The sequence below is a fragment of the Sinocyclocheilus anshuiensis genome, unplaced genomic scaffold (assembly GCF_001515605.1).
Source record: "Sinocyclocheilus anshuiensis isolate Anshui unplaced genomic scaffold, SAMN03320099.WGS_v1.1 scaffold162, whole genome shotgun sequence".
NCBI lineage: Eukaryota > Metazoa > Chordata > Actinopteri > Cypriniformes > Cyprinidae > Sinocyclocheilus > Sinocyclocheilus anshuiensis.
The window spans coordinates 1,620,039-1,628,688 of NW_015542351.1; positions in this window are offsets into that span (position 1 = coordinate 1,620,039).

Here is an 8,650-nt window from a genome sequence, read left to right on the forward strand (position 1 = left end):
GCGAGCGGAAATTACGTCACCAAACTAGACGTATGGGACCGCCCACTTTGATGTGAAAGTTTTTTTGATTGAAGTCTATACAAGATTGCATTTGCTTTGGGAAGAAGCTGCCAGTCCCATTCAGTTACATATATATATATATATATATATATATATATAATAATTTTTTTTTCTCGAGATTACATGTATATGCTCCAGTTTATACGTGATTCTGATGCACAATATTAGTGCTGCACTGGTCATACAAAAATCATCTGTGTTCTTTCAGTAAATGTAAATCTGTTATGCATGAATTAATAACTGTTACGCTGTCTGGTTCTTGGAGACATCCACAAACGTTTGCATAAACTTCTGGGCTGATCTAAGTGGTAAATTATGAAGGAACGGTGCACCCTGCATAATATAATGTTTGCTGCCCCCCTCTGGATGAAAATGGGAAAAATAATTACTTTCAGGGGTTGGTGGTGATTGGTGAAAAATGTCGACAATATTAATATGGCCAAGTATTATTAAAACTTGATCAGCTGCATATCTTTTGATCTATAGATTATAATATAGTTGATGTACATGTTTATTTATTAGTTACAGTTACAAGACAACCCTGGCAGAGTGTGATCTCTGATCTGTTCGTCTGTTTTGAACTAGAGAGCATATGCTATACTTTTACACTATTATTGTTTTATAGGCATCTTTCACATACATACAAACGTGCTTGTTTTCCTTCATCTCTTGTGCTTCTCTTCTACTATAAACACAGCTCCTCTCTGCCAGCGCTGGCGAACAGTGAGGTCAGCCGTGGCTCAGCATTGCTTGGAGGCCAGTGAAACCTTTTTGTCCAGTGAAAACTTTCAGAACTGTCACACCTGCTTAGGCCTTTAGCACCACTACCACCAGCCTCCACTCCCCTTTTCCCCTCAGCCTCACTCAAGGTTAACACACTCTGTCTGTGCATGTCAGACTATTCAAACTCATAACAAAGTGGCTGCTGACTGCTGTGGCCTTTGAGCTTTGTTCGGCTAGCGTATATTCCTTTCTTTTTCTTCCCTGCTGCTTTTGTGCTTTGCCTCTCTCCTTCTCTTAACTTTTCCAGGGCCCAGGACAAATATTTATGGTAGTCTAAAGGACTTCACAGGGTTAATGCGGTGTTGTGTAATGCTGTCTTTTGATTTAGCATATAAAAATAAATGTCATTGGCTATTATTTATTAATGTATTTATTGCTATTTATTTCCTTGATTTTTCGTTCATATCTTCTTATTTAAAAAGCTTTTAAAGATGATCAGGTGCAGGCTTTAGCATATAAAACTGTCATGGGCTATTATATATTTAATTTTATTTATTTTATAATGCTATTTGTTTGTTTATTTCCCTGATGTTTTTTGGGTTTTTTTACAAGATGGAACAGTGATCTAAAATGTTACCCATACAGTTGCATATCACAGTAACATATGCTCACTGAGCAAGTAAATCAAGCAATACGAGAAAAGCTCCCATGGTTTTATTAACTGCTGGTGAATTGTTTTCCTGGAAGTACTGATGTTAGAGCTGCACATCAGGCTCTGACTTCGCATTGTGAAGCCAATGAATAGTGACTTTTCAAGCCAATTTAGAAGGCAGATCTCAGTAGTGAGGAATTGTTGGACTTGTTTCTACCAATGACTCGACATCCCAAACGGAGCTCATTCGTCACCTTAATCTCTCTCTGTATCCCTTTTCTGCTTTCTCAAAGTGAATTTCTTATGAAAGACAGATGTGCAAAACTGAGAATGTTTGACAACGGTTCTTAAATATGAAGACTTATAAATAACTTCAAACCAAGCAATCCATTTGACCCAAAGGGAAGCTGAATAATGGATTACTTTAAAGAAAATAAGTTAAAATTAGCACTCCAATGTGTTTGATGTGAAATAAATACAGCACTACTTTTAGAAGGGCTTGTAATTGCACTCAGAGTAACACACTTCTCCACGTCACAGCTTCACAGGAGCTCAGATAATTAATCAGCACAGGGTTTGGTTCCCTTTAACCTGCTTAAGGGCCTCAGGCTAGATCTGTTTCCTGAGAGACCAAAAAATCATAAGATACACTAATGATGCTGGAATAATCACTTCAAGCGAACAACATTTTCAAAGCTTTTCCACGCAAGCACACAAACACATACGCACAGGCTGAGAGTGAAATGCCATGTGTAATGTGCTTTTCCCGCTCTCTCTTTGATCAGTTTTGATATAGACAACATGCCAGTGTGGGTCTGGAGTCTTTATCCGCTGCACACTTGAGCTCTGGTTTCACACGGGGAAGTCGTGGCCTAATGGTTAGAGAGTCGGACTCATAACCCAAAGGTTGCGGGTTCGAGTCTCGTACCGGCAGGGATTGTAGGTGGGGGAGGGAATGTACAGTGCTCTCTCCCACCTTCAATACCACGACTGAGGTGCCCTTGAGCAAGGCACCAAACCCCCAACTGCTCCCCAGGCGCCGCAGCATAAATGGCTGGCCACTGCTCCGTGTGCGTGTGTGCGTGTGCGTGTGTGTGTGCGCGCGCACACTTTGGATGGGTAAATGCAGAGCACTAATTCTGAGTACGGGTCACCATACTTGGCCACATGTCACGTAAGTAGACTTGTAATGATATAGAGAGGTTGGGAAAAAAACTGCAGATGTTTCCTTATAATGATCCTGACTGCAAGAATGTCTCGCTAATGGTTTGTGATTCCTCAGTTTGGTCGCTGCGGTATAAGGTTAAATTGCAACAAACACTGGATGCATTGAGCTGAACTTGTGTGCAGGTTAATTGAAGGAAAATAAAGGGCTGGTTTTAAAAAGAAAGTTGCTAGAGATGATGAGTACTAAATTATAAAAGATGGTACCATGAAATTATAATGAGCAAATAGAGAGTAGTGATAAATGGCATTTGTGAGGGCCTCATAATAATTTCAAATCACCATAGTTTGCAAGTTCACCTCTTGTTCAAGGAATTTCAAGGATATTCGAGCAATGCAGATAGAGAGAGAAAGAGATAGATTTTAGCACCAGAAGAAAGAAAATCAATGAGATGAAAGCAATGAGCAATGAGAAAATGAAGAAAGCAATGAGATGACGTGGGGGAAAAAAATGTAAATTATTACATTTAAATAAATTTATTATTTATTTAAATTACAGTTAAAATGTAATTTATTACTGTGATGCAGTGCTGAAATTTCAGCAGCAATTACTCCAATTATTAGTGATCCTTCAAAAGTCATTATAATTGCTGATTTGCTGCTAAAGATGATATATTTCTTTATATGTTGTGTGTAATACATTTTTAATGTATTATGGTTACATAATAATTTAATAATAATTTCAATGTATTATTGTTATTATGGTTACATCTTGTGTAACATTATAAACATCATTACTGTCACTTGAGATCAATTTAATTTCTCGTTGCTCAATAAAAGTTTTCATTAAATTCAAAGTTATTATATATATATATATATATAGACACACACACACACACATTTCATTTTGTTTAGCTATGTGACCCTGGACCACAAAAACAGTCATAAGGGTAAATTTTTCGAAATTTAGATTTATACATCATCTGAAAGCTGAATAAATAAGTTTTCCATTGATGTATGGTTTGTTAGGATATGACAATATTTGGTCGAGATACAACTATTTGAAAATCTGGAATCTGAGGGTGCAAATAAATCAAAATATTGAGAAAATCGCCTTTAAAGTTGTCCAAATGAAGTTCTTAGCAATGCATATTACTAATCAAAAATTAAGTTTTAATATATTTACAGTAGGACATTTACAAAATATCTTCATGGAACATGATCTTTACTTAATATCCTAATGTTTTTTGGCATAAAAGAAAAATCAATAATTTTGACCCATACAATGTATTTTTGGCTATTGCTACAAATATACCCCAGCGACTTAAGACTGGTTTTGTGGTCCAGGGTCACATATACTCATACTGTATGTCAAAAATGGTCTCATTTGTGTCTATTTTATTTCAGACAATCACCTGAGACAATGTTGAAATTTAAATGAAGCATAAGAGCAACCCAATGGGGCATTGTATTTTTTAAATCTCATCTTCTCTGGTTTTATATGATGGTTTTGTTAATGTGTGAAGTTTTAATTGCTGAACCTTGTCTTTACCTAATAGTATCCACACACCCTTTCTCCGTAATGACTTTGAAACAGTGGTTCACTTTCAGTGCTTGAAACAAAAGCTTCAGTTTTTGAGGACATGATGTGTGTGACCTTACTTTTAGTTGTTTGATTGGCTACTATATTCATGAAGCGTTATCTCAAGTCTACTCAGGTCAATTTGACTGTCTAACTGGATCGGCTTGGCCTTTTGTTTGGGGAATGCTTGTCTTTCTCTTGTCCACCCGACTCATTCAAAACACACGATGTAGACAAGCAGTTTGAGGGAGCCACAGACACGGTTTGCAGTAAATGGCTTACTGCCAACTTTACTTTGTGCTTCACACATAAACCCAGCCATATATACCTCAAGCAATGATTCAGCGCATCCCAGAAGCTCTGAAACCATGCATCCTCATATGAACCAACCAAATTAGGGTTAATAGCCGTAATTTCCTTTTCTTCTTATTTAAAATGTGTTCCATCCTTTAGGTGGCCTCCATGTGGTGTTTGTCATTCATGTCACTGACTGAAGGCCTTCATTGGGCAGCATGCCAATGCATTAAAAGACTTTATAATTACTCGTGCATAAAGATTAGCCCCTCACATGCCCATCTGAACAGATTTGTCTTCTCCCAACTGACTTTAGTCAATCTATATGCATTGAAACCAAGTAGACGTTTAAGTATCTGCAAGGTCAGTGACATTATAGTTGCGTAGTTCCCTTGAGGGAACCTCTGTGGCTCCAACGCTAAAGGTACTAATTACCGCTCACACGCGGCGCATTTTCAAAGAGCAGATACCGATGAGATGCGAACGAGCAACGGACCGTTGTATGTGTATATGCATAATTCAAAAGCTAGGCTGAATATGAGCCTAATGGAAATCATCAACTGCCTACAGTGGAGATTAACCAGAACAGAAAGGAAGGAGAGCACCATGAGTAAACTATGCCACACGTACCAGGACAGACTGTGTCTGATCCTAATCGCCTGTCAACGAATTTACAAGAGCCCTCAGCACCTGACAGCAAGACCTTGAGTGCGGTTATCACCCTCGAGTACCGTCTCAATGTCAGGCTGACCGTGTTCACGAGCACATATGCACACTCACTGCCTGCCAAAGACACAAACACTCGGAGGATGGAGGGTGTAAATGACCTTTTAGAGCAGAGGGCTGAACGACTGCAAAGCACGAACTGGAATATGAAATCATGTACTCATTTCACATCCATTGTCCATATAATATGTGTATATTCCAAATATACCAAAAAAGCCAAAAAATATATTTCTATTATAGATGGTACAATATATTTACATAAATACATTTTTGATAAGCTCATATATTTTTTGGCCACTTCAAATACTTATATATCTATCTATACACTATTTATATATCTATACACTACTATTCAAAGGTTTGAGTTTTGTTTTTTTTTTATTAATACTTCAGCAAGAATAGCTAAAATTAATATAAAGAAACAGTAAAGACATTTTATTATGTTACAAAAGACTTATTTTTCGAAGATTGATTGATTGATTTATTGATCTTTCTATTCATCAAATAATCCTAAAAAATGATCACGGTTTCCACAGAATTTTTAAGCAGCACAACATTGATAATAATCAATGCAGCAGCAAATCAGCACAGGAATAAATTACATTTTAAAACATATTAAAATAGAAAACAACTATTTTAAATTGCAATAATGTTGCTGTTTTTATTGTATTTTAATAATCAAATAAATGCAGGTGAGCATAAGAGACGTTTTTTTTTTTTAAACAATAAAATCTTACCCCAAACTTCTGAACAGAAGTTTATATTTATACATTTGTCATTTACTGAGAAATGTTTTTTAACATTTGAAATATATTTTCTTGCCCTTTGAAGTACATTGTAAAATATATTGGCATCTAAAGTTGAAATGAAAAACAAATGGCATCTTTTATATTTTTCTAATTCATAAGTTTGCCTGTGCAAAACTTGCTGACATGATTGCCAAGGTGTTGTGGGTGGTTGCTAGGGCATTATATAGTTGTAGCTACGGTGTTATGGGTGGTTGCTGACCCAAGTCACAACAGCCCATAGGATTCTGTACATATAAATCTATGAGATTTTTCATTAATTTTATTGTGTGACATGGTGAAAATCCAGGTAAAATGCTTTGGCAAGCATCCTTAATAACACTGTTTACCGATACATTTTTCAGTGGTAACTGGCTGTAATATTGATGTGAATCTATTCCAACTCGTCCTGCGCTCTAGTGGGCCCAAGTCAAAAGATACATTGGCGCAGAGGAGGGAAAGAGAGGTCGAGGGTGAGCTTTTAAGACTCCAGACTGTATTGCTCATTGTAAATGGATGTGTCTTGCCTTCTGAAAGCTTTTGAAGTCCTCTCTTGATATAACAGGTCTGTAAAAATCTGTGTGGCCGTGACATAACTGAAAGAATGTGCCATCAGGGGACTTCTGAGAGCGTTAATGTACCATCACCAGATAATAAAAAACAAACCTACAGAGCGCTGTAGAGGTGGAGCGGGGCACATCCCATAGATGTCACACTCATTCAGTAGTAAGAGGAGTTTTATTTCAAATGTGCTTGCAGTGCATGTCATCAAAAAAGCATGAATAAAGTGCACAGAAAAGCACCAGGCTAATCCTTTTTCTTCATCAGGGCTTAGATCTGTCAATGGGGTCTTATTTCAGGAGACTGTGAATCATGCGAGTTGTAATCTTTCAAAATGCTCTTAACTGTTGGAAATTGCTTTATTGGCATAGAGTCTGTTCTGTTCAATTATTCACTTTAAGTTAGGAAGACTAGGTTACTGTAAGTACATGATTTTGGATGACAGCACTATTAAGTTGTTGTTGTTGTTTTTTTGCTTATTTAATCGTTTTTGCTTATTGCTTATTCAATGTGTATAGCTCAATTCATATATTAAGCAATATCAATTATGTAAGATTTTTAATGTTTTTGAAAAAAAGTATTGTATGTTCACCAAGGTTGCATTCATTTGATCAAAAATACACTAAGAAAGTAATATTGTGAAATATTATTACAATCCAAACGAACTGTTTTCTTTCTGAAAATATTTTTTTTAAATGTAATTATAATTGTAAAATGAAATTTATTTCTGTCATAAAAAGCTGAATTTTCAGCACCATTACTCCAGTCTTCAGTCACATGATCCTTCAGAAATCATTCTATACTGATTTGCTGTTCAAGAAACATTCCTTATTATCAATGTTGAAAACAGTTGTGCTGCTTAATATGTTTGTGGAAACCATAATACTTTATTTTTCAGAATTCTTTGACAAAATAAAGAACAGCATTTAATTTGAAAAACAAATATTTATATAATATTCAACATTATTAATGTCTTTACTGTCACATTTGATCAATTTAATATATCCTTGCTGAATAAAAGAATTTCTTTTTTTTTTTTAATATTTTGAAAGCTAGTGTATTCACACACACACACACACACACACACATATATATATATATATATGTGTGTGTGTGTGTGTGTGTGTGTGTGTGTGTGTGTGTGTGTATGTGTGTGTGTGTGTGTGCATGCACTAGCATTCAAAAGAAGTCTATTCATATGCTATACTTAATACATACTTAACCCTTAATCGGTCCCTGGGGTCCAGCTGACCCCATTTGAATTTTCCTTTATTTTTTAAAAGTGTTCCCTTCATTCCATGGGCATGAAATTCTGTGACTTTTCCTAAATAATCTATCTAAACACACACACAAAAATCGGGACTTGATTTGGTTGTTCTAAAGGTGTGTAAAAAAAAATCACCGTTAAAGGTCCTTGGGGTCAGATTGACCCCACATTGAAAATGAATGGGAAAATGTAAAAATTGTTTGTTTTTTTTTCATTTCATTTGTCAAAATAAATAAATAAATCCAGTATAAATCTGAAAATTTCTACATTTAAATAAAGGTCTGGTCCTAGACCATAAACACAAAGTGAAACGAACTTTCTATCTCATACACACACACACACATACACACACACACAAACACATACATGTGTGTGACTGCAACAGAGAGTATTTTTATAGAAATTGGCAAATAAAATCAACAAAACTGGCATAAATCTGAAAAATGAAGTTCAAATCAGATTTAAAATCATAAGAAATAGTTTACTGATACTGTTTTTGAAACCAAATCTTTGCATAATTACAGGAAGCACTGCATCTAACTAGTGTTGTCAAAAGACCCGGTATTTCGGTACCAAGTCGGTACTAAAAAAATGAAAACGTTACGGTACCAGGTTTTCTTAAGAACCGGTGGTACCGAGTACCCGGTCAACCCGGTTCTTGAAGCGCTATCAGACAGCTATCCTCTTCCAGTGTTGCCAGGTCCGCGGTTTTCCCGCGGAATTGGGCTGGTTAACACTGTTGCCGCGGGTTGGAAAACGACCCCACTAACGTGATATTTATCCCCTGGAATGCGAATTTTACCAGGGGAACCCCGCCAAAACATGCTTATTTTATC